This window comes from Salvelinus sp. IW2-2015, unplaced genomic scaffold (genome assembly GCF_002910315.2).
Source record: "Salvelinus sp. IW2-2015 unplaced genomic scaffold, ASM291031v2 Un_scaffold2878, whole genome shotgun sequence".
NCBI classification, from domain to species: Eukaryota; Metazoa; Chordata; class Actinopteri; order Salmoniformes; family Salmonidae; genus Salvelinus; species Salvelinus sp. IW2-2015.
This window is the reverse complement of record NW_019944178.1, coordinates 29,022-54,329: the sequence shown is the minus strand read 5'-3', so window position 1 is coordinate 54,329 and position 25,308 is coordinate 29,022. Positions and strand designations below refer to the sequence as shown.

Below are 25,308 nucleotides of genomic sequence, written 5' to 3'. Positions count from 1 at the left end.
GGCAGATGCAGTAGATGGTATAGAGTACGGTATATACATATGAGATGAGTACTGTAGGATGTAAACATAAAGTGGCATAGGTTAAAGTGGCTAGTGGTACATGTATTACATAAAGATGCGAAGATGCAGTAGATGATATAGAGTACAGTATATACATATGAGATGGGTAATGTAGGGTATGTAAACATTATATTAAGTGGCATTGTTTAAAGTGGCTAGTGGTACATTTTACATCATTTCCATCAATTCCCATTTTTAAAGTGGCTGGAGTTGAGTCAGTATGTTGGCAGCGGCCGCTAAATGTCAGTGGTGGCTGTTTAACAGTCTGATGGCCTTGAGATAGAAGCTGTTTCAGTCTCTCGGTCCCTGCTTTGATGCACCTGTACTGACCTCGCCTTCTGGATGATAGCGGGGTGAACAGGCAGTGGCTTGGGTGGTTGTGTCCTTGATGATCTTTATGGCCTTCCTGTGACATCGGGTGGTGTAGGTGTCCTGGAGGGCAGGTAGTTTGCCCTGGTGATGCGTTCTGCAGACCTCACTACCTCTGGAGAGCCTTACGGTTGTGGGCGGAGCAGTTGCCGTACCAGGCGGTGATACAGCCGACAGGATGCTCTCGATTGTGCATCTGTAGAAGTTTGTGAGTGCTTTTGGTGACAAGCCGAATTTCTTCAGCCTCCTGAGGTTGAAGAGGCGCTGCTGCGCCTTCTTCACAACGCTGTCTGTGTGGGTGGACCAATTCAGTTTGTCCGTGATGTGTACACCGAGGAACTTAAAACTTTCCACCTTCTCCACTACTGACCCGTCGATGTGGATAGGGGGGTGCTCCCTCTGCTGTTTCCTGAAGTCCACAATCATCTCCTTTGTTTTGTTGACGTTGAGTGTGAGGTTATTTTCCTGACACCACACTCCGAGGGCCCTCACCTCCTCCTGTAGGCCGTCTCGTCGTTGTTGGTAATCAAGCCTACCACTGTAGTGTCATCCGCAAACTTGATGATTGAGTTGGAGGCGTGCATGGCCACGCAGTCGTGGGTGAACAGGGGAGTACAGGAGAGGGCTCAGAACGCACCCTTGTGGGCCCCAGTGTTGAGGATCAGCGGGGTGGAGATGTTGTTACCTACCCTCACCACCGGGGGCGGCCCGTCAGGAAGTCCAGGACCCAGTCGCACAGGGCGGGGTCGAGACCCAGGGTCTCGAGCTTGATGACGAGTTTGGAGGGTACTTATGGTTTAAATGCTGAGCTGTAATCGATGAACAGCATTCTCACATGGTATTCCTCTTGTCCAGATGGTTAGGGCAGTGGGCAGTGTGGTTGCGATTGCGTCGTCTGTGGACCTGATTGGTCGGTAAGCAAATTGGGTGGGTGTAGGGTGTCCGTAGGGTGGAGGTGTGGTGTCTCTCTTGTTGTGAGTGTGTTTTATCCTATAATTTGTATTTTTAATCCCAGCCCCGTCCCCGCAGGAGGCCTTTTGCCTTTTGGTAGGCCGCCATTGTAAATAAGAATTTGTTCTTAACTGACTAGGTATCCCCCTTTCCTAATACTATGTTCACTTGCCTAGTTAAATAAAAAGGTTAAATCAATCAATCAAAATAACACCCATCCTATTCATCAGAGAAAGAGCTGTCTAAGAGCTGCACATCAAAACAATCCATCCTTTAACTTCATTATCTGTTTCTGATTCCTCCTCTCTGTCTGTTTGACCGGTGGGCTAGCGAGGCGATCCGATCCGTGGGCAGCCTCTCTCTGGTGATATGCTGATAAGTGTAGCTACGAAATTACATGTGGAACTGATGCCCCCGGATGGTTACACAACCCACTGCCTGGCAAGCCAGAAGAGAAGACACAGGAACAAGCCAACTGTCTGTCCAGACTAGACACCAAGGACAAGGGGACTGTCAGATCAGACAGCCCAGTCCTAAATATGTCTAACCGACGTGATTTATATCCTGATGATAATACATTTAAAGCTGTTAGAACACGCGTTTCAAATAGTTTTGCCACTTCACAGGTAAAGAGAGAACGAGAGATAGAGGAGAGGAGAGGGCAGGGGAGGGAAGAGAAGGAAGGCAGGGAGAGAGAGGAGAGGAGAGGAGAGGAGAGGAGGGAGAGAGAGGAGAGGAGAGGAGAGGAGAGGAGAGGAGAGGAGGAGAGGAGAGGAGAGGAGAGGAGAGGAGAGGAGAGGAGAGGAGGAGAGGAGAGGAGAGGAAGGAAGAGAGGCTGTCTAAGAAGGACAGAACGGAACAAGAGACAGACACGTTGATATTTCTGACTAGTCATGTATAGGCAGGGGTCTAGGGTTGTTGTGGTGCTTCCAGGCTGTACAGTCCATCTGATATCACACTAACCGTAAATGTTATCAAACATCAACGCATGTTCTTTGGACCAGTTATTCTAAAAACAAACTCTTATCTGCTTTCCCTGAAATGGTCAACACATCAGTGATCTGAAGCTAATTGGCCAAAGTATATCAATCCCTAAGGCCTCTTTTACAAATTCTGGGCTAAAATGTTCTTTAAGAAGCATATATACACAACAGAGACACACATATAATATGGTAGTGATATGAACAATATGCCATTAAAAAAAGGACAACAATGTCTTCCAGGAAAAATTCAACAATACTGATGCTTTATCAAATATTATTGACTAGTATTAATCTCTTTGGCCATTTTCTCAGACATGTACAGCACGTTCTCCAGAATGAGGTAACGTCTGACTTGACTTTAAGTAGACACACCAAGCAGGATCACTAATTACTACAAATACCCTCAGAACCATGCAAGTGGAACTGATGGAAAGTGAGATTGATCAAATAAAAGCTAATTATCTCCTATGTAATTGTTCAAGCAATTTCGTCCAAAAACGGTTTAATTGAGCACTTCATCAATCGAGTGACATTGAAGTCAATCATCTAAAAATGCAAATAGCCCTTTTTTAAGGAAGGCTACACTCTTAGAAAAAATACTTCCAAAAGGGTTCTTCGGCTGTCCTATAGGAGAACTCTTTTTGGTTCCAGGTAGAACCTTCTTGGTTCCATGTAGAACCCTCTATAGAAAGGGTTCTACAGGAACCGAAAAGGGTTACCTGCAATTAAAAATGGTTCTTCAAAGGGTTATCCTATGGGGACAGCCGAAGAAACCTTTAAGTTTCTAGATAGTGTAACAGTTTTTGGGTTAAATGCGGAGGACACATTTCAATTGAAGGCATTCAGTTGTACAACTGACTAGGTATCCACCTTTTCCTTTCCTTTCCCTTTCCATCAAGTCAAGCTATCCCTGATACTAAATCAAACACAGSTATTTTAGCATGTAAAGGATGTAAAGAATCTATAGAAACCATCTGTTGTTGATGAAACGGTGTGAAAATCTRATGTTTCAACGTTCACACAGGATGTGTATAGCATGTCTGCTGATTTAAATACAGATCGTTGTTGAACTGACCATGCAAGGACCACTGGGATATTCCTACTAAGACCAAAGTCCAGCCTGAGGATGTATTGGACTGTTGGACTAGATGTACCAAGCTTCTATCACATACCTTTACCCTGGTCATACATCTACAAACATGACTGATTACTTCTCTCAGTGTCTAGGTGATTGGCCAGTAGCTAGGTTGATGTTCTATATGGAGACATATTTGTGCTGGATTTAAGATTGAAGCGTTTGACCTTGAGAACTATGGGCACCTGGGGGGTAGACAGGTCATAACCTAACAAGTGTTCATGTTGACCTGTRCCCTGACCCCTGACTTTTAGGGATTAGCCTCTAYCATGCAGAGYGCCGAGTGAGCCACCCTGCCACGTGACTCACMTTTAACACTAATTGAACTGCCATGGTTTACAAACACATGTTAACATAATAAAACTAACTAGGTTATCTAACAAGAATAATACAYACATAGCACTGTGTATCAAATACATGCTGTGTCAAAATGAGTTTAAATCAATGGTCTATAAACAGTCTCCTCTGACCTTCCCAGAGAACATGATAATAAAATGTTCCATTAAGGTTCAGCTAACCTCTGGTGGACTTGCAACGGCTCTTGGATATATMCCACTGATAGAGGGTGGGCTAGAGAGCCAACTAGAGTCAGAGAGGGAGAAACATGTCTAAAGCAGGGAGCCAACTAAAGTCAGAGGGAGAGAAACATGTCTAAAGCAGGGAAGCCAACTAAAGTCAGAGGGAGAGAAACATGTCTAAAGCAGGGAGACAACTAGAAGTCAGAGGGGGAGAAACATGTCTAAAGCAGGGAGACAACTAGAGTCAGAGAGGAGAGAAACATGTCTAAAGCAGGGCAACTAGAGTCGAGGGAAAACATGTCTAAAGCAGGAGACAACTAGAGTCAGAGGGAGAGAAACAGTCTAAAGCAGGGAGCAACATAGAGTCAGAGGGAGAGAAACATGTCTAAAGCAGGGAGACAACTAGAGTCAGAGGGAGAGAAACATGTCTAAAGCAGGGAGACAACTAGAGTCAGAGGGAGAGAAACATGTCTAAAGCAGGGAGACAACTAGAGTCAGAGGAGAGAAACATGTCTAAAGCAGGGAGACAACTAGAGTCAGAGGGGGAGAAACATGTTAAAGCAGGGAGACAACTAGAGTCAGAGGGAGGAGAAACATGTCTAAAGCAGGGAGACAACTAGAGTCAGAGGAGAGAAACATGTCTAAAGCAGGGAGCAACTAGAGTCAGAGGGAGAGAACATGTCTAAAGCAGGGAGACAACTAGAATCAGAGGGGAGAAACATGTCTAAAGCAGGGAGACAACTAGAGTCAGAGGAGAGGAAACATGTCTAAAGCAGGGAGACAACTAGAAGTCAGAGGGAGAGAAACATGTCTAAAGCAGGGAGCCAACTAGAGTCAGAGGGAGAGAAAACATGTCTAAAGCAGGAGAACAACTAGAGTCAGAGGGAGAGAAACATGTCTAAAGCAGGGAGCCAACTAGAGTCAGAGGGAGAGAAACATGTCTAAAGCAGGGAGAAACTAGATCAGAGGGGAGAAACATGTCTAAAGCAGGGAGACAACTAGAGTCAGAGGAGAGAAACATGTCTAAAGCAGAGGACAAACTAGATCAGAGGGGGAGAAACATGTCTAAAGCAGGGAGACAACTAGAGTCAGAGGAAGAGAAACATGTCTAAAAGCAGGGAGACAACTAGAGTCAGAGGAGAGAGAAACATGTCTAAAGCAGGGAAGCCAACTAGAGTCAGAGGGGGAGAACATGTCTATAAGCAGGGAGACAACTAGAATCAGAGGGAAGAAACATGTCTAAAGCAGGGAGACAACTAAGTCAGAGGGAGAGAAACATGTCTAAGCAGGGAACAACTAGAATCAGAGGGGAAACATGTCTAAAGCAGGAGGACAACTAGATCAGAGGGAGAGAAACATGTCTAAAGCAGGGAGACAACTAGAGTCAGAGGGAGAGAAACATGTCTAAAAGCAGGGAGCCAAACTAGAGTCAGAGGGGGGAGAACATGTCTAAAGCAGGGAGACACTAGAGTCAGAGGGAGAGAAAACATGTCTTAAGCAGGGAGACAACTAGAGTCAGAGGGAGAAAACATGTCTAAAGCAGGGAGCAACTAGAGTCAGAGGAGAGAAACATGTCTAAAGCAGGGAGACAATAGATCAGAGGAGAGAAACATGTCTAAAGCAGGGACAACTAAAGTCAGAGGAGAGAACATGTCTAAAGCAGGGAGACAACTATAATCAGAGGGAGAGAACATGTCAAAGCAGGAGCAACTAGAGTCAGAGGGGAGAAACATGTCTAAAGCAGGGAGACAACTAGAGTCAGAGGGAGAGAAACATGGCTAAAGCAGGGAGCCAACTAGAGTCAGAGGGAGGAGAAACATGTCTAAGCAGGGAGCCAACTAGAGTCAGAGGAGAGAAAACATGTCTTAAAGCAGGGAGACAACTAAGTCAGAGGGAGAGAAACATGTCTAAAGCAGGGAGCCAACTAGAGTCAGAGGGAGAGAAAACATGTCTAAAGCAGGGAGACAACTAGAGCAGAGGGGGGAAAACATGTCTAAAGCAGGGAGACAACTAAAGTCAGAGGGAGAGAAACATGTTCTAAAGCAGGGAGACAACTAGAATCAGAGGGGGAGAAACATGTCTAAAGCAGGGAGACAACTAGAGTCAGAGGGAGAAACATGTCTAAAGCAGGGAGCCAACTAGAGTCAGAGGGAGAGAAACATGTCCTAAAGCAGGGAACAAACTAGATCAGAGGGGGAGAAACATGTCTAAGCAGGGAGACAACTAGAGTCAGGGGAGAGAAACATGTCAAGCAGGAGAACTAGAGTCAGAGGGAGAGAAACATGTCTAAAGCAGGGAGCCAACTAGAGTCAGAGGGAGAGAAAACATGTCTAAAGCAGGAGCCAACTAGATCAGAGGGGAGAACATGTCTAAAGCAGGGAGACAACTAATCAGAGGGGGAAAAACATGTCTAAAGCAGGGAGACAACTAGAGTCAGAGGGAGAGAAACATGTCTAAAGCAGGAGACAACTAGAGTCAGAGGGAGAGAAAACATTGTCTAAAGCAGGGAGCCAACTAGAGTCAGAGGGAGAGAAACATGTCCTAAAGCAGGGAGACAACTAGATCAGAGGGAGAGAAACATGTCTAAAGCAGGGAGACAACTAGAAATCAGAGGGAGAGAAACATGTCTAAAGCAGGGAGACAACAGAATCAGAGGGGAAACATGTCTAAAGCAGGGAGCAACTAGAGTCAGAGGGAGAGAAACATGTCTAAGCAGGGAGACAACTAGATCAGAGGGGGAAAACATGTCTAAAGCAGGGAGACAACTTAGAATCAAGGGGGAGAAACATTGTCTAAACAGGGAGACAACTAGATCAGAGGGAGAGAAATGTCTAAAGCAGGGAGCAACTAGAGTCAGAGGGAGAGAAACATGTCTAAGCAGGGAGACAACTAGAATCAGAGGAGAGAAACATGTCTAAAGCAGGGAGCAAACTAGAATCAGAGGGGAGAAAACATGTCTAAAGCAGGGAGCCAACTGAATCAGAGGGAGAGAAAACATGTCTAAAGCAGGGAGAGCAACTAGAGTCCAGAGGGAGAGAACATGTCTAAAGCAGGGAGACAAAACTAGAGTTCAGAGGGAGAGAAACATGTCTAAAGCAGGGAGACAACTAGAGTCAGAGGGAGAGAAACATGTCTTAAGCAGGAGACAACTAGAGTCAGAGGGAGAGAAACATGTCTAAAGCAGGGAGACAACTAGAAATCAGAGGGAGAGAAACATGTCTAAAAGCAGGGAGCAACTAGAGTCAGAGGGAGAAGAAACAGTCTAAAGCAGGGAGACAACTAGAGTCAGAGGGAGAGAAACATGTCTAAAGCTAAGGGAGACAACAGAAGTCAGAGGGAGAGAAACATGTCTAAAGCAGGGAGCAACTAGAGTCAGAGGGAGAAACATGTCAAAGCAGGGAGACAAACTAGAGTCAGAGGGAGAGAAACATGTCTAAAGCAGGGAAGCAACTAATCAGAGGGGAGAAACATGTCTAAAGCAGGGAGCCAACTAAGTCAGAGGGGAAAACATGTCTAAAGCAGGGAGACAACTAAGCAGAGGGAGAGAAACATGTCTAAAGCAGCGGAACAACTAGATCAGAGGGAGAGAAACATGTCTAAAGCAGGGACAACTAGAGTCAGAGGGAGAGAAACATTGTCTAAAGCAGGGAGACAACTAGAGGATAACAGTAGAGGGAGAAAACATGGTCTAAAGCAGGGAGACAACTAGAGTCAGAGGGAGAGAAACATGTCTAAGCAGGGACCAAACTAGATCAGAGGAGAGAACATGTCAGAAGCAGGCAGACAAGACTAGAGTCAGAGGGAGAAACATGTCTAAGCAGGGAGACAACTAGAGATCAGAGGGGAGGAAACATGTCTAAAGCAGGGAGCAACTAGAGTCAGAGGAGAGAAACATGTCTAAAGCAAGGGAGACAACTAAGAGTCAGAGGGAGAGAAACATGTCTAAAGCAGGGAGACAAACTAGAGCAGAGGGGGAGAAACATGTCTAAAGCAGGGAGACAACTAGAGTCAGAGGGAGAGAAACATGTCTAAAGCAGGGAGGACAACTAGAGTCAGAGGGAGAGAACATGTCTAAAGCAGGAGACAACTAGAGTCAGAGGGGAGAGAAACATGTCTAAAGCAGGGAGACAACTAGAGTCAGAGGGAGAGAAACATGTCTTAAAGGCAGGTGAAGACAACTAGGAGTCAGAGGGAGAGAAACATTGTCTAAAGCAGGGAGACAACTAGAGTCAGAGGGAGAGAAACATGTCTAAAGCAGGGAGACAACTAGAGTCAGAGGGAGAGAAACATGTCTAAAGCAGCAGTCTCCTGAGGAAGCTAGGCTTTTGGCCATCCTCTTACCTCACCGCTTTTTAGAGCCCCATGTGTTCATAATTACTGACCCAGGTCTGCCCAGGTCCTTCAGCCTCTGCTCTTACTCAATCACTCTTTCCCATCCAGTGGTCTACAGGCTCCCTTCGTCCTTATTATATTACATTTTAGAAATCACGCCCAACTTAACTCCATGTAACTGTGTGATTGATAACCTACCACAGATGTAGGAATAGATTTATGAGAGGATTCACACGCACATGCAAAAATTATATCAAACGTTTTACCATTGCAACATTTGATAGGCTACAGTCACATTCAAAGCGGTTGTCTGAAGCTTGTTTGAGTTCACAGATGGCGATCCCTCATCGTGATTAGTAATTTGCAACAATCTCAATGAACGTAATCATTGTCTTTCTTTTGCAGTATCTCAAACTGTCGTAATTGCCAGCTGAGATAAACTTTTGTGAATTGATTATACTCCTGGTTCAGAGTTTCTTAACATCATCCTAAAACCTGCTTTGAGCTGGGAGTTTTTTTTTGTCTTAACACTGATTTTAACAGGATTCCTTGGGCCTTTTCTGAGACACTTCATGGATACAGGCTCAGAAGTGTGCCTGGTGTCTGTTATCTTTGGCCTTTATAATTAGGGTACAGGGTCTGACACAAAGCCACTAATAAGCATTTTTCTATGGCTGGCCATGCTTTCCACCTGGCTACCCCTACCCCGGTCAACAGCCCTGCGATCCCCACAGCAACTCGCCTAAACCTCCCCCACTTCTCCTTCACCCAAATCCAGATAGCTGACGTTCTGAAAGAGCTGAAAAATCTGGACCCCTACAAATCAGCCGGGCTAGACAATCTGGACCCTCTCTTTCTAAAATTATCTGCCGAAATTGTTGCAAACCCTATTACTAGCCTGTTCAACCTCTCTTTCGTATCGTCTGAGATTCCCATAGATTGGAAAGCTGCCGCAGTCATCCCCCTTTTCAAAGGGGGAAACACTCTAGACCCAAACTGCTACAGACCTATATCTATTCTACCCTGCCTTTCTAAGGTCTTCAAAAGCCAAGTTAACTAACAGATTACCAACCATTTTGAATCCCACCGTACCTTCTCCGCTATCCAATCTTGTTTCAGAGCTGGTCATGGGTGCACCTCAGCCACGCTCAAGGTCCTAAACGATATCCATAACCGCCATGCTGATAAGAGAACATTACTGCTCAGCCGTCATTCATCGACTGGCTAAGGCTTTCGACTCTGTCAATCAACAACATTCTTACTAGCAGACTCACAGAGCCTTGGTTTCTCAATATGATGTCCTCGCCTGGTTCACACAACTACTTCTCCGATAAGTTCAGTGTGTCAATCGGAGGGCCTGTTGTCCGGACCTCTGGCAGTCTCTATGGGGGTGCCACAGGGTTCAGTTCTCGGCCGACTCTCTTCTCTGTATATATCAATGATGTCGCTCTTGCTGCGGGTGATTCTTTGATCCACCTCTAACGCAGACGACCCATTCTGTATAGATCTGGCCCTTCTTTGGACACTGTGTTAACTAACCTCCAGATGAGCTTCAATGCCATACAACTCTCCTTCCGGTGGCCTCCAACTGCTCTTACATGCAAGTAAAACTAAAGTATTTGTTGGGAGGAGTATTTGGTTGGAGGAGTATTTTGGCTGAGAGGAGTATTTGGTTGGAGCGGAGTATTTGGTTGAGAGGAGTATTTGGTTGGAGAGGAGTATTTGGTTGGGGAGGCGTATTTTGGTTGGGGAGGAGTATTTGGTTGGAGAGGAGTATTGTTGGGAGAGGAGTGATTGTGGATGTTTGGGGAGGAGTATTTGGTTGGGGAGTAGTATTTGGTTGGGAGGAGTATTTGTTGGGAGGAGTATTTGGTTGGAGAGTATCTGGCTGAGAGGACTATTGGTTGGAGAGGAGTATTTGTTTGGGGAGGAGTATTTTGGTTGGGGAGGAGTATTTGGTTGGGGGGAGTAGTTGGTTGGGGGAGTATTTGGTTGGGGAAGAGTATTTGGTTGAGAAGGAGTATTTGGTTGGGGCAGTATTTGTTGGGGGAGTATTTGTTGAGAGGAGTATTTGGTTGGGAGGAGTATTTGGTTGGGGGAGTATTTGTTGGGGGGTAATTTGGTTGAGAGGAGTATTTGGTTGGGGAGTATTGGATGGGGGAGAATTTGGTTGGGGAGAATTTGGTTGGGGAGAATTTGGTTGGGGGGAGTTATTTGGTTGGGGGAGTATTTGGTTGGATATTTGATTTAAAATACTTGATTGAGTGAAAGTTGAGTGAATGGCAATTCTGGTACTTTGATAAAGAGGACAAACATAACATAGTTGTTTCAAAGACGTGATTTCAAGATTTGATGTTTGATTCAAAAAATAAATCTGTTTTCTTATTGTCTTATGTATCACTAAAATACATTTTAACCAAGGTATGGAAAGAGAAGTCTGAGCGGGTTATGGTGTATGTTTCAGATCCCCTGTGAGTGTTCACAATGTCTAGACTTGGAACACATGACCTATTGATCTCCAGCAGCGGACTTGTTCAATTAAGACCGATAAAGGTTGTGTGAGACTTCCAACGGTGTTCTGAGTTCTAACTTTTGATAATCTAATAGCTATTTAATGGATAATCTGAGCTGCTAATAGAATAAAATGGCTCTCAATTTAGGTAGAAAAATATAATAATTTGTTGAGTAACAGATTAGTTTGTTATATTAATTAGAGAATGTCATCAATAATATTACGCAAAGTCAATGTATTGAAATATTGAACATTTTGCAGTGTCCTCAAAATATTAGGATATTTTTTATAATGATGTGCTAATGTAGTATTGATGGCATTCTCTAATTAATATAACAAACTGATCTGTACTCAAACTGATATAAACTTACATGACTGATTGACCTTGATTGAATAAACTGAGAACAACCCATCAGCACCATCAACACAGAAGGTAATATTTACCCAGCTCTCGTTTGGAATTTCTGTATATATCTATATTATTTGATAGCTATGTTGAGCCCCTGTGTATAGCATTGTAACTGACACCTGCTGTGTGTCCCGCCCCTGGATGTTGCCATGACACTAATGACTATACTCCAGGGCCCTTTGCACTGCAGCACCACAGATTGCAGGGCAGCCGTGATCAATGAAACCAATAATAAAGGCCTAATAGGAGAGGAAATGAGGGCCTAGCACATCCTCAGTCAGCTGAGGAGAGGACAGCAACACATCACACAGCAACACATCAACGTGGCCTGGTGTGAGAACCAGAGAATGCAGCAGCAAAGGAAAAGTAAGCTGTGTGTGTGTGTGTGTGTGTGTGTGTGTGTGTGTGTGTGTGTGTGTGTGGTGTGTGTGTGTGTGTGTGTGTGTGTGTGTGTGTGTGTGTGTGTGTGTGTGTGTGTGTGTGTGTGTGTGTGTGGTGTGTGTGTGTGTGTGTGTGTGTGTGTGTGTGTGTGTGTGTGTGTGTGTGTGTGTGTGTGTGTGTGTGTGTGTGTGTGTGTGGTGTTTGTGGTGTGTGTGTGTGTGTGTGTGTGTGTGTGTGTGTGTGTGTTGAATGTTACAGGTTAACCACATGCCCTCAAATCTCTAAAATCTCTTGAGAAAATGTCTCCTCTGTCCCTGTCCATCTCTAGGGGATACAGGAGGATCAAATCTCCATATCTAAAAACTAAGAACACCTGCAGCTCCTTGAGACTCTCAGAGATCACTGCTCATTACATAAGGAGGCAAACTTACGTCGGAAAGAAAGAGAAAGAATAGAGAGGGAAAACATGAGGGGAAGAGATAGAGAGAGAGAAATTAAGAGAGAGAAAGAGAGAAAGTAAGAGAGGGAGAAAAATAAAAAGATAAGAAAAGGACAGAAAGAGGTAGAAAATGAGAGAGAGAACGAGGGGAAAGGGAGAGAGAAAGAGAGAATGTAAGAGAGAAAGAGAGGGAGAAAAAGAGAAGAAAAAAAAGAGAAAGAGGGAGAAAAGGAGAGGGAGAAAATGAGGGAAAGAAGGAGAGAGAGAAATATGTTGACTCAGTCACTGTGATCTCTCCCAGAGCATGCAGTGGTCTGATGGTCTTGTTCCTGTTCCTGGTGCTCTGTGGGAGCAGGGGGTTTATGTCCCCCACACAAGACCAGACTGAAATATACAATGAGATTAGAAGTGTTGTCAGAGAAAAATCACTGTCTATTCTAGAGATTCCACTGCCTGGGTCTCTGTGTTGTTCATTCAGCCTGTCTAGAATCAACTACAGTTATACTGGGATATAGTGGCTCTCAGGGGAGTATGGACCTAAAGCTCTTTGATAGAGCCGTTGTCAATACACCAATGAGTATTCAAGGTCTGTGAAGATGGTAAAATACACAAAGAACAACATTTTCTGGTAAATAAATGCAGGAAGATATGCTGTAAAAGGAACCAACTTGACTCCATTGACTTCCTATAATTACCAAGAATTGAAGGTCTATGAATAATTTTTACAGTACGGTAGAAGCAGTGGTTAAGTGGAGGGTAAACACACATAAACGTTGTTCACCTAACTTTTTTTCCCTCCCAAAAGTTTACCCACCTTTTGCACAAAAATGCATTGAAAGTATACGGAGAGTAACTTTATTCACCACAGATGGCGATCAGAGCAGAGTTTACACACCAATTTTCTTACCACTACATCACTGGGTCAAAAGAATGAGAGTGCAATTTTATGCTAAAAGAAAGAAAATATGATGTAACGGAAACTGACTGTATTCAAGTTTAGAGGGATTGATGAGAGAAAAACATTGGAGGAAATCCAGAGATGTTGATTACATAAACACACGAGACATCAATGCAGATCAGCATTCTGGTAGAGGGTCTTTCATCTGCTCTTATTGGCCGCCTGTCACGCACTCTTAGGCCGTGTCCCAAATGGCTCACTATTCCTTATATAGTGCACTAGTAAAGTTTAGAATGCAAGCTTAGAATGTTTTGTTTGCCTCCCTGGCGCTCTACTCTGTACTGCACATCAGCTGCAGGATAAGGATGCTGCTGTATGTCCCAGTCATTTCAGACGACTTCCTTCGGGCTGCAGAAGTAATCTTCACACAGAGCTCTGGAAAGGAATTCTTTGAAGTGCAAACGGATGGGGCTTTTTGTGTCAACTTCAAATGCAGCATCTAAGCTTTTTTTATATGCCTTTCTGTAGAGCAATCGGTATATGGGTGGATTGGCTTCAGACATTTTGGGGATACTGCACAAACGTTTTAATGACAGTGGCACACTTCACAGTGGAATTGTTTGAGTATGAGTAGGGTTGCAAAATTCCTGAAACGTTCAATAAATTCTCTGGTTTTCCCGAAATTCTGGAAAGGCRGGTTCCTGGAATCAGGAGGGAATAAGCAGGAAATCTGTAATCCTCCAWCCAGGAATTCTGGAAAACCGGGGAATTTATTGARAGCAGGAATTTTGGTATCCTAAAATGAAGTGTCATATACACTGGTACCATGCAAAGATGCAATAATAGTCAATAAAAACACTTTCAATTTAGATTCATTGCTTAGTAAAGGCCTTTGTTGCCTGAACACGTTCTGCTCAGCATGTAAGCAGATTGAGCCACGTCATCAGAATCTACTGAATGGTAAAAGTCACTCTTCAATGAGACAAGGGCCCAGAAGCATAAAGACACACTKTAAGACTGTGACTCTGCAGAAGTCCAAGGCTTATCTATTCCTCAAGCCACTCCAGGACTTTAGACTTCATACTGGTCAGTCTTGGTAAGATGTAGAGTGAGTAAGCAGGGGTTTCATGGCAGGTGATGAGAGTGAGTGTGTGCAGTTTGCTGTCCACTCACTGATGTACACTAACTAAATATTGATTTATGAAGACCTGCCATACTGTACACGCCATAATAATAATACATTTAAAAACAGTTATTTCYTGTTTATGAAATGCTTAAGTGTACAATTTCCACTTCAAAAAGTGGTCAGACTAAATAACCAAGCTTCTAAAAGGTTAAGCCTACTTCTAACACATTTAGTCTCTAATGAAAATACTTGATTTGACACAGTTCATATTTGGCACAGTAGGTCAGCTCTATCCCAACGAGAAACATGTTAAAAGGCTGGTTTCTTTAATCTTTTAGATACCGCGACAGAGGAGGGTCAGACTCAAGACACACGTCAGAGGCACAGGTCAAGAACAGGACAGGACACACTGTACTCACTCATAGAACAGGACAGGACACACTGTACTCACTCATAGAACAGGAACAGAACCCACTGTACACACTCATAGAACAGGAACAGGACAGAACCCACTGTACTCACTCATAGAACAGGAACAGGACAGAACCCACTGTACTCACTCATAGAACAGGAACAGGACAGGACCCCCTGTACTCACTCATAGAACAGGGACAGGACCCATGGTACTCACTCATAGAACAGGGTACAGAACCCACTGTAATCACTCTTAGAACAGGACAGAACCCCTGTACTCACTCATATGAACGAGACAGAACCCACTGTAACTCATAGAACAGGGACAGAACCCACTGTATTCACTCATAGAACAGGGACAGAACCCCTGTACTCACTCATAGAACAGGAACAGGACAGAACCCACTGTACTCACTCATTAAACAGGGACAGAACCCACTGACTCATAGAAACAGGACAGACACCCACTGTATTCACTCATAGAACAGGAACAGAACCCCTGTACTCACTCATAGAACAGGAACAGGGCCAGAACCCACTGTACTCACTCATAAACAGGAACAGACAGAACCCACTGCTACTCACTCATTGAACAGGAACAGGACAGAACCCACTGTAGCTCACTCTAGAACATGGAACAGGACAGAACCCACTGTTACTCACTCATAGAACAGGGACAGCGAACCCCCTGACTCACTCATAGAAACAGCGAAACAGGACAGAACCACTGTACTCACTCATAGTAACAGGAACAGAAGAAACCCACTTTACTCACTCATTGAACAGGAACAGGACAGACCACTGTACTACTCATAGACAGGAACAGGGACAGAACCCACTGTTCTCACTCATAGAACAGGGACAGACCATTAAGTACTCACTCATATAGAACAGGACAGACCCCTGTATCTCACTCATAGAAACAGGGACAGAACACCCTGTACTCACTCATAGACAGGAACAGACAGAACCCACTGACTCACTACCATAGAACAGGAACAGGACACGAAACCCACTGTAGCCTCACTCATTGAACAGGAAAGGACAAACCCACTGTACTCATCATTGAACAGGAACAGGACAGAACCACTGTACTCACTCATAGACAGGAACAGGACAGAACCCACTGTTACTCACTTACACTAGAAACAGGCTTACACTCAAACAGGACAGAACCCACCTGTTCTCACTCAATAGAAGACAGGACAGACCCATGCTGTCCACTCATAGAAACAGGACAGAAACCCCACTGTATCACCTCATAGAACAGGGACAGAACCCACTGTTACTCACTCATGAACAGGCGACAAATCCACTGTATCACTATAGAACAGGGACAAACCCACTGTACTCACTCATAGACAGGACAAATAACTACCACTCATCAAAGTGAACCCACTGCTACTCACTCATAAACACAACAAACCACTGTACTTCTCATTAACAGGGACAGAACCACTGTACTCACTCATAGAACAGGGACAGTACCCACTGAACTCACTCATGAACAACAAACAGCCCACTAGCTCACTCATACAGAACCCAGCGACAGACCACTGACCACTAGAACACAACACTGTCTCACTCATAGAACAGGACAGAACCCACTGTACTCACTCATAGAACTCTGCAGCCGGCGTCATCTTGTACTTGGCATAAGACGTCCCGTTGCCCAGGAAGGATCCGTTTAGAAGCTTGGGGTCTGTGCAGTTCGGACTGTTCCAGGCGTTGCCACAATGGAGCCAGGGCAGCTCACGTGGTCATAGAGGAGAACAGGTAGTACAGGGACCAGGCTATGATGACGTTGTAGTAGAAACCCAATACAACGCTATGATGATCACAGTGTAGCCCACACCTGAGGGAGGGAGGGAGGGATATGAACGAGAGAAACAGAGAGGAGAAACAGAGAGCGAGAGAGAGAGGCAGAGAGAGAGAGAGAGATGGTTACATATGTAGGTTACATAGGGTTACAGAGGGTGGAAAGCTGTTACTCCTGTGTAATGCCAATCATAATGTGTTATGTGTCAGGGAACACAAATATCAAACCAAACTATGCAGCATGTATCCACAAGGCCTTGGACAGCAGAGACTACTGAAAACAGCAGGCAGTGGAATACCAGCTAGTATTATGTTTAAAAAAGAACTTGAGGAAATTTGAGGATTCAACACTTATTTCACCTGATTCAATTAGTTATTTGAGAGCAGAATGTGATGTGCTATAACTCTACCATCAGAACAAGCAGCAGATGAACTTAACAATGTCATCCTTTAACATTGTCTTTTACCCCTTTTTCTCCCCAATTTCATGGTATCCAATTGGTAGTTACAGTCTTGTCGCTGCAACTCCTGTACGGACACAGAGCCATGCATCCACCGAAACAACACACACAAACCAAGCCGCACTGCTTTTTACACAATGCGCTCTAACCCGGAAGCCAGCCACACCAATGTGTCAGAGGAAACACTGTACACCTGGCGACTGTGTCAGCGTGCATGCGCCCGGCCCGCCACAGGAGTCGCTAGAGCACAATGGACAAGGACATCCTGCCGGCCACCAACAATATACAATAACTTAATGTGTAACATACTGTAATCACAACACTGCCTGTAAACTTCTGGTGAAGCTTTCAGGTTCAACAGGTCAGATGTCATGGTGTGTGTGGTAACAGTATGCCATGGTGATAAGGCTGTCAGTAGTAAAACTAATCAACAAAACAGCCTTTATGTGTCCATCTTCATTACAATGCATATCTCTGTTTCTACACTATATCTACTGTATGTTTATTGTTGTACAGTGTGTTGAGATTTACTGTATACTTCTAAAAGACCACATCTCTCCTTCCCTCTCTCCTCTGATCAAGGCTTTTGGAAAAGTGGACAGGGAGAATGAAGACGGGGAAATGAAAAAGAGAGGTACTGTATATAGGAGAAAGGAGAGATGAAGACAGGGAAATGAAAAAGGAGGTACTGTATATAGGAGAAAGGAGAGATGAAGATGGGGAAATGAAAAAGAGAGGTACTGTATATAGGAGAAAGGAGAGATGAAGACGGGAAATGAAAAAGAGAGGTACTGTATATAGGAGAAAGGAGAGATGAAGACAGGGAAATGAAAAGAGAGGTACTGTATATAGTAGAAAGGAGAGATGAAGACGGGGAAATGAAAAAGAGAGGTACTGTATATAGGAGAAAGGAGAGATGAAGACAGGAAAATGAAAAGAGAGGTACTGTATATAGGAGAGAAGGAGAGATGAAGAGGGAACATGAAAAAGAGAGGTACTGTATATAGGAGAAAGGAGAGATGAAGATGGGGAAATGAAAAAGAGAGGTACTGTATATAGGAGAAAGGAGAGATGAAGACGGGGAATGAAAAAGAGAGGACTGTATATAGGAGAAAGGAGAGATGAAGACGGGGAAATGAAAAGAGAAGTACTGTATATAGGAGAAAGGAGAGATGAAGATGGGGAAATGAAAAAGAGAGGTACTGTATATAGGAGAAAGGAGAGATGAAGACGGGGAAATGAAAAAGAGAGGTACTGTAATAGGAGAGAAAGGAGAGATGAAGACAGGGAGAATGAAAAGAGAGGTACTGTATATAGGAGAAAGGAGAGATGAAGACGGGGAAATGAAAAAGAGAGGTACTGTATATATGGAGAAAGGAGAGATGAAGACAGGGAAATGAAAAGAGAGGTACTGTATATAGGAGAAAGGAGAGATGAAGACGGGAAATGAAAAAGAGAGGTACTGTTTATAGGAGAAAAGGAGAGATGAGAGACGAGGAATGAAAAAGAGAGGGTACTGTATATAGGAGAAAGGAGAGATGAAGATGGGGAAATGAAAAAGAGAGGTACTGTATATGAGAAAGGAGAGATGAAGACAGGGAAATGAAAAAGAGAGGTACTGTATATAGGAGAAAGGAGAGATGAAGACGGGAAATGAAAAGAGAGGTACTGTATATAGGAGAAAGGAGAGATGAGATGGGGAAATGAAAAAAGAGAGTACTGTATATAGGAGAAAGGAGAAGATGAAGACGGGGAAATGAAAAGAGAGGTACTGATATAGGAGAAAGGAGAGATGAAGCGGGAAATGAAAAAGAGAGGTACTGTATATAGGAAAGGAGGAGATGAAGATGGGAAATGAAAAGAGGTACTGTATATAGGAGAAAGGAGAGATGAAGACGGGGAAATGAAAAAAGAGAGGTACTCGTATATAGGAGAAAGGAGAGATGAAGACGGGGAAATGAAAAAGAGAGGTACTGTATATAGGAGAAAGGAGAGATGAAGATGGGGAAATGAAAAAGAGAGGTACCTGTATATAGGAGAAAGGAGAGATGAAGACAGGGAAATGAAAAAAGAGAGGTACTGTATATAGGAGAAAGGAGAGATGAAGACGGGGAAATGAAAAAGAGAGGTACTGTATATAGGAGAAAGGAGAGATGAACGAAGGAGATTATAGGGGAAACCCAGTGGGTACAAACTGGTTGAATCAACGTTGTTTCAATGTAATTTGTCAACGTATTGTGACGTGGACTCTGTGTAAAATACAATGGATTTGCTAAAACTGTTGTTTTGAGTGTGAAATTTCAACCAAAGGATTATGTCATTATGGTTACCAATTTTCAGCATAGACAAAGCTTGAATAAAATATGTTGAATTTGTATGTGAGTTATATCCACTAGCATAAAAAAATAATAGGCKGGGCAGCACCTCTTACTGGAGAATGTATCTATCTACGGCTATCCCTTTGGTCTCCCATCCAGGGTTTTAACCAAGCCCAGCCGTGCTTTGCTTTGAAATGTATCACTGACACCATTGTGCTATCTGAGAATGAGAGMTCTCCACTTAAAAACKAAATAGATTCACTGTTGCTATTAAAGTCATTTCCAAAGGGTAGGTTTAACAGAGGTTTAACATATAGCACTAATGATACTATTTAGGCCTATATAGCCTTTGCATCAACAGCTATTGTTTCAATTCAACTTGAAAATAGACAATAAATAGGCCTAGGGTTTCAAGTTTAGCTTGATTTCAAATTTAATCTACAAGTTAATAATGAATATGTTGTATTCAATGGCTCCATCTCAACCARAAATCTAAGTTATAGAATAGGACAAAATCAAATACAACTTTATTTAAAGTGCATTTAAAGTTTCATTTGATTAGATTTTGTCCTATTCTATAATTTAGATTTTTGGTTGAGATGGAGCTGTTGAATCCAACATATTCATTATTAACTTGTAGATAAAATTTGAAATCAAGCGAAATTGGAATTAAAGCCAGACTCAGTGGCACAGAGGAAACTTTCCAAGCAGAAGATTACATCTCCTTCAAATGGTGACACTGTAACTATAAATGTCTTCTTATGTAATCATATAAAGCAGATGTGTTGAAGATCGCAGGTCTRTGGAGATCTTCACAATTTCTATAATAATCTGCCTGGAATCTCCAACAGCATTGATCACTTGCATCATGTATATACTTTTAATGTAATCCTTTACAGTAATCCAGGTMATTTGGTTGTGCTATTACATGAAGCACWGTGATAACACATTAAGTTGTTGTATTAATCAGCAAAATCACTGTCATTGTGTTACCATTTCAACTTTGTTGTGCTTTTAMATGGCTTAAAGTGCATTGATACACATTTAGGTGACAACTAAACCAAAACCAGACATAGTTTTTCCATTGGAATTTGGTTTTGCTTTTAGATGGTTTGAAGCATACTGACCACATTTACATGCACATCAATATCCCATTATTATTCAGGATACTCAAGTAGTCTGTGTTGAGTTGACGCAAATAAACATCCAGTTTACAATAACCTGACAAAGCTTGAATCCCGGTTGTAAGAAACCTGGATAAGATGCCTGGGACAGGCTGATCTAAGACGGGATACTGTGGCTGTCACGATCGTGTGGAGAGACGGACCAAGGCGCAGCGGGATATGAATACATCTTCTTTTTATTTATGAAGATGATAGAACACGAAACGAAACACTTACACAAACTATACAAAAAAAAAAAAAAAACGATCGTGAAGCTAAATAACGTAGTGCACACACACCAGGCTACAAACGTTAAACATAGACAATTACCCACAAACATCTAAAGCCTATGGCTACCTTAAATATGGCTCCCAATCAGAGACAACAATAACCAGCTGTCTCTGATTGAGAACCAAATCAGGCAACCATAGACTTTCCTAAACACCTACACTCAACCATAGACAATACTAGACACACTACACTCCACACAAACCCATACACTAAAACCAACACCCCCTTTACCATAATAAACACCCAAAACACAAACATACCCCATGTCACACCCTGACCTAACTAAATAATAAAAGAAAACAAAGAATACTAAGGCCAGGGCGTGACAGTGGCATGTAAACATCCTATCCCTTTACTGTTGTTTCTGTGGTCTGTGCTGTCAGGCTCAGTTTCACATATCAGAGTGTTGTGTGATGATGTTTTCATCTGATTGTCAAACTAAACACTTCAAAAAGTAGGTTACCTGCTCAGTTCGATCCACAAAAGTAATTCCTAATAATTTAGCCTACTATAATTAATTTACTACAATTAAATTACATTTCTGCTTATAATTTCCACATGTAGGCCATATTATAATTTCGAGCATTTGCCATTTGTTTGTCAACTAGAGATACATGCAGCTTCTCTTCTGTCATAACTTCTGCCTAGTTACATCTTCTGCTAGTTAATCTCTGCTAGTTACATTTGTAATTAAATAAAGTTATATAAAAAATAAAAATACTTGTTTCCCAGAAGACTAAATAAAGTAGTGCTCACCAGAATAATATCTTCCATGGATAAAATGAATGCATTAGTATCTAGTTAACACCGGTAAAGTTGTCTGTCCACATGTCATCAGTTTGACCTGTTTTAAGGAAATAAAAGCGAGAAAACGACGAAACACATTTCGGATAAGACTTTAGTTCGTCTTGGGTGCATATTTTTATGTGGTTGAAATACTGTCTGCTTGCATAACAGTGTGAAAGATAACACATTACAGAAGCATTTGCATTTTCTCAAGAGATGCTGAAATAAATCAATTATATTTCTTAACTTCTGTTCCCGAGACAAAATTAACATTTGTTGTATAATTTCACTACGAGAAATCCATAATTCTGCAAGAGTTAATATTATATTACACTACATGTGAGAGGTTATAGGCCTACAGTCAGTGTCCATAGTTCAGTTACTATTCCATTTAACCCAAATTAACTTAAATTAKAAGTATTCCGTTWATTCRTGGATACAGGGATACTCATGAGCGGGATATATCATCTATATTACGGACKTAATTTTTGCTGGACCCCAGGAAGAGTAGYTTYTGCCTTGGCAGYAGCTAATGGSCATCCATAATACTGACAAAATATCAAAGGTGCATGTAAACAGCTTATACCGAATAARACCTTAAGCGGGATRTGAGCTACTATCCGGAATACTKTGCGCCTTTAAACGTGGTCACTGATAACACATTGGTAATTCAACAAACTTTTGGCTGTCTTTTTGAGTGGGTGAATATAGGTTGCAATCTCATTCATCAACRTCTTGTCAACATTGTCCATATTGAAATGATGTGGTGTGCCCACTGGGAAGGAACATTAAAAGAGCGGGGAAAGGAAGGAGGGGAAAAGACAAGAGGTGAGAGAAAAAAGAGAGAGATGTTCAAAGATAGAGAAGAAAAGAGAGGCCAGGAGCCTTGAGAAGGTGAGAGGTGGGAGATGAGGCAGAGGTCAGGAAAGAGATGGAATACAGAGATGGGAGAGAGAGCGAAAGCTCACCTTTAAAGACAGGGCAGATCTTCCAGACTGTAGCAGCTCCTTCCCTATTGTACTGTCCCAGGGCTAGTTCCATATAGAACAGAGGCATCCCAGCAATCACCAGGAACAGAATGTAGGGGATTAGAAAGGCACCTGAAATCACGACAAAACCCCACAAAACAACGTTTTTGAACGTGATCCTTTTGGCATTTGTGTTGCAGCCAAGACAATATATTTAGCATTTTGTGGGTGTTTTTTGCCCTAGCAATTTGTGTTGATGATGATATCTAAAGAAAAATCACATGAAACAGACATCAACATGGACTCTCCAGGCACAGACAGTGAATTGYCCATGCTTGGTAGCTTTTTATGTTCCAGTGAATTCTAGGAAGAATAAAATTCCCTTCATCTAGTAGAATTAAAAATATCTTGTATGCAACATTTTAACTAAAAGCTGAGCATTGGGCTGCATTACAGCCTTTCATAGAGCGCCAAATGAACATGACCCACAGCTGAAGAGTTGGCACCACAGGACACAACACTGCAACACTCAGTTCACCAGATAAAGATACACATGTCTATTGTCACCACGTGAAGTGTAATGCTGCCAAAGGGGACAGGAAATCTAGTAAACACTAGTAAACACTGTTATTACAACAAGCTACTGAAGGTCTGTGGTGGCAAACCCAAAATGTTACTTTGTAATTAACAAGGAACTTTGGTTTGTTAACATTCACTCGGCTCGATTATAGATATATTCAGGTGCAATTTTTATGTTTTCTCTTGTTGTGGTCATTTGATTTGGTGATTGTTGGCAATCAATAATCTCTGTAGTTAGCCTTTGCTCTGTTGTTCATTCTTCAGACTTGTGATAACCATGACTGGCACTTCTAACAGATGTTATCTAAAACTCTTCTTATCAAACAAATGCAGCACACATATTACAAGTGATTGGCTTACTTATTCCACCACCACTACTGAGCCACTGAAATATGCCTAATCCATTTTAAGTGTGGCCCCCCAGACCCCGGTGAAGACCGAACGCTGCCCGCAGGAAAAATGGGTTCGACTCCGCTGATCTAGACACATTTAAATTAAGTTATTAATTATTAACATATTTGCAGAGCTATCTGTTCAACTGTGAGTATTTAAATATTTCCCATCAGCAATGAGCCAGCAACTGGTGTGAATGGGTTACGAGTCAACCCTTTACAGTAAGATACAGTAGCACCCAGATACAGTGAATGTATTTGCAGTTGAGTCAACCACACTGACCTGAATGAATTTATCCAATGAGGTATTTCCGTATTCCTCTTAAACTACACTGACCTGAATGAATTTATGTAGTGAGGTATTTCCGTTTCCCTCTTACCAGCAAAGCCTCTTGGCTCAAGAAAGCCTGCGCAAAGCTATTTGAGGATTTCAAAAAATCACTGACTAGTGACTGGTACGTATGGTAGCATACAAACTAACAGATTGGCACATATTATCATAAACTCACGAAGAAAGTTATTTCACAACAGTAAAATAAACTCGATATTAGTTCCAAAGCAGTCTCGCGTTGCCATACCAAGCCTGGTTCTCTACGAGGATAGTTCCAAAGAAACCTGGGAATGTCTTAACAGAAGTCTTTACAGAAGTTATAACAGTTCACTCACCACCTCCATTCTTGTAGCAGAGGTAAGGGAATCTCCAGACATTGGCCAAGTCCACTGCGAAGCCTATGACGGATAGGAGAAAGTCTATTTTCTTTCCCCATGTTTCCCTCTCCTCCAGSTCCTCAGYSGTGCAGGGGGTGCCGTGCGTGCTGGGGGTTGGCATGATGGTCGAACTGGTATACTGGACCCCATTTTGGTCCTTCACCAGTATCAGTTCCACCTCCTTCTTCTCCACATTGCAGGGTTTCAGCGGGGCCACTGATGACAGCTTGTGGTCTGGCAGGACCTGGATGTTCATCTTTTCTCCGGTGTCGGTGTGCAGCTCGCCGACGGCCTTGTGCTCTCACCTCACGGAGGAAGTATCCGTGGCGGAGGTGATGCTCGCGCTGCGGTGGACCGTGAAGACGATGGGAGTCCCGCTAGCGTGGAAAGGCAAACTCTGCATAAGTGACTATTTTCTCCACGAACTACAGTGGACTCCACCGCATTCATCGGCTAGAGAGGTAAAAAAATACACTCAGAAGTTTGCAGAGGTGGAATAGTTATGAAAAGTTTTATAGCTACACTAGCGCACAGAGAGGAATAGGCAAAATATGAGTGATAGAAAAGTATTTCCTTGTTTCAGAAACCTCAGTCATATTTTACAAATACATTGTCTTATATTATATTAAATCATATAAACTACTAGTCATGCTATTGGAAACATATTTCAAAATGTTCAAATAAACGTAAATAACAGGTGAACGTCGTAGAATAGGCTTAGGCTATTCCATTGCTCCTGCGTATTTCTCATAATCCCCGTGCGCATTTGTTGAATGCAGCTAAGCAACATTGGTTAATCAATCAAATTGATACAAACTGGCAGCAATACACCATAAAATATCAGTTAAAAGTACAATAGTATAGTCAGTGATGTATAGTATCGTTATTAAAGCACATTAAAACCCGTATAAGTAGAAGAGGAGCCACGGTTGGTCCGTACTTGTGAAGCTACGGACACCTCTCCATGACCCGTTGCTGCTGTCGTCCTGCTGCGTCTGAGGAGAGACTGCCCATTCTGATGGAACTTTAAGACTCGCCTTCTCATGAGAGATAGACGATATACATTCAGAGCTTTTAAATCAGGTCCTCTCTCTCTCTCCACGTGATTTCTTATAATTGAAAATGTTCTTTCTGCTCCTCCCTCTCTCACTTCATGTTGGATATTTCTTGGCACGCCGTCGCCACTGTTGTGAAGTGCGCGCCAACATGCGCCCGTGGTCCCCCCTTTGCTGCTATGACAGCCTCCACTCTTCTGGGAAGGCTTTCCACTAAATGTTGGGACATTGCTGCAGGGACT

The 25,308-nt window shown here is 42.8% G+C and overlaps 1 pseudogene; it reads right to left on the bottom strand.

Annotated features, from left to right (window-relative positions):
- LOC112074928 (sodium-dependent noradrenaline transporter-like) overlaps nt 1-25,041 on the bottom strand; it is a 54,101-nt pseudogene extending 29,060 nt beyond the window's left edge.
- Nucleotides 25,042-25,308: the final 267 nt, after the last annotated feature.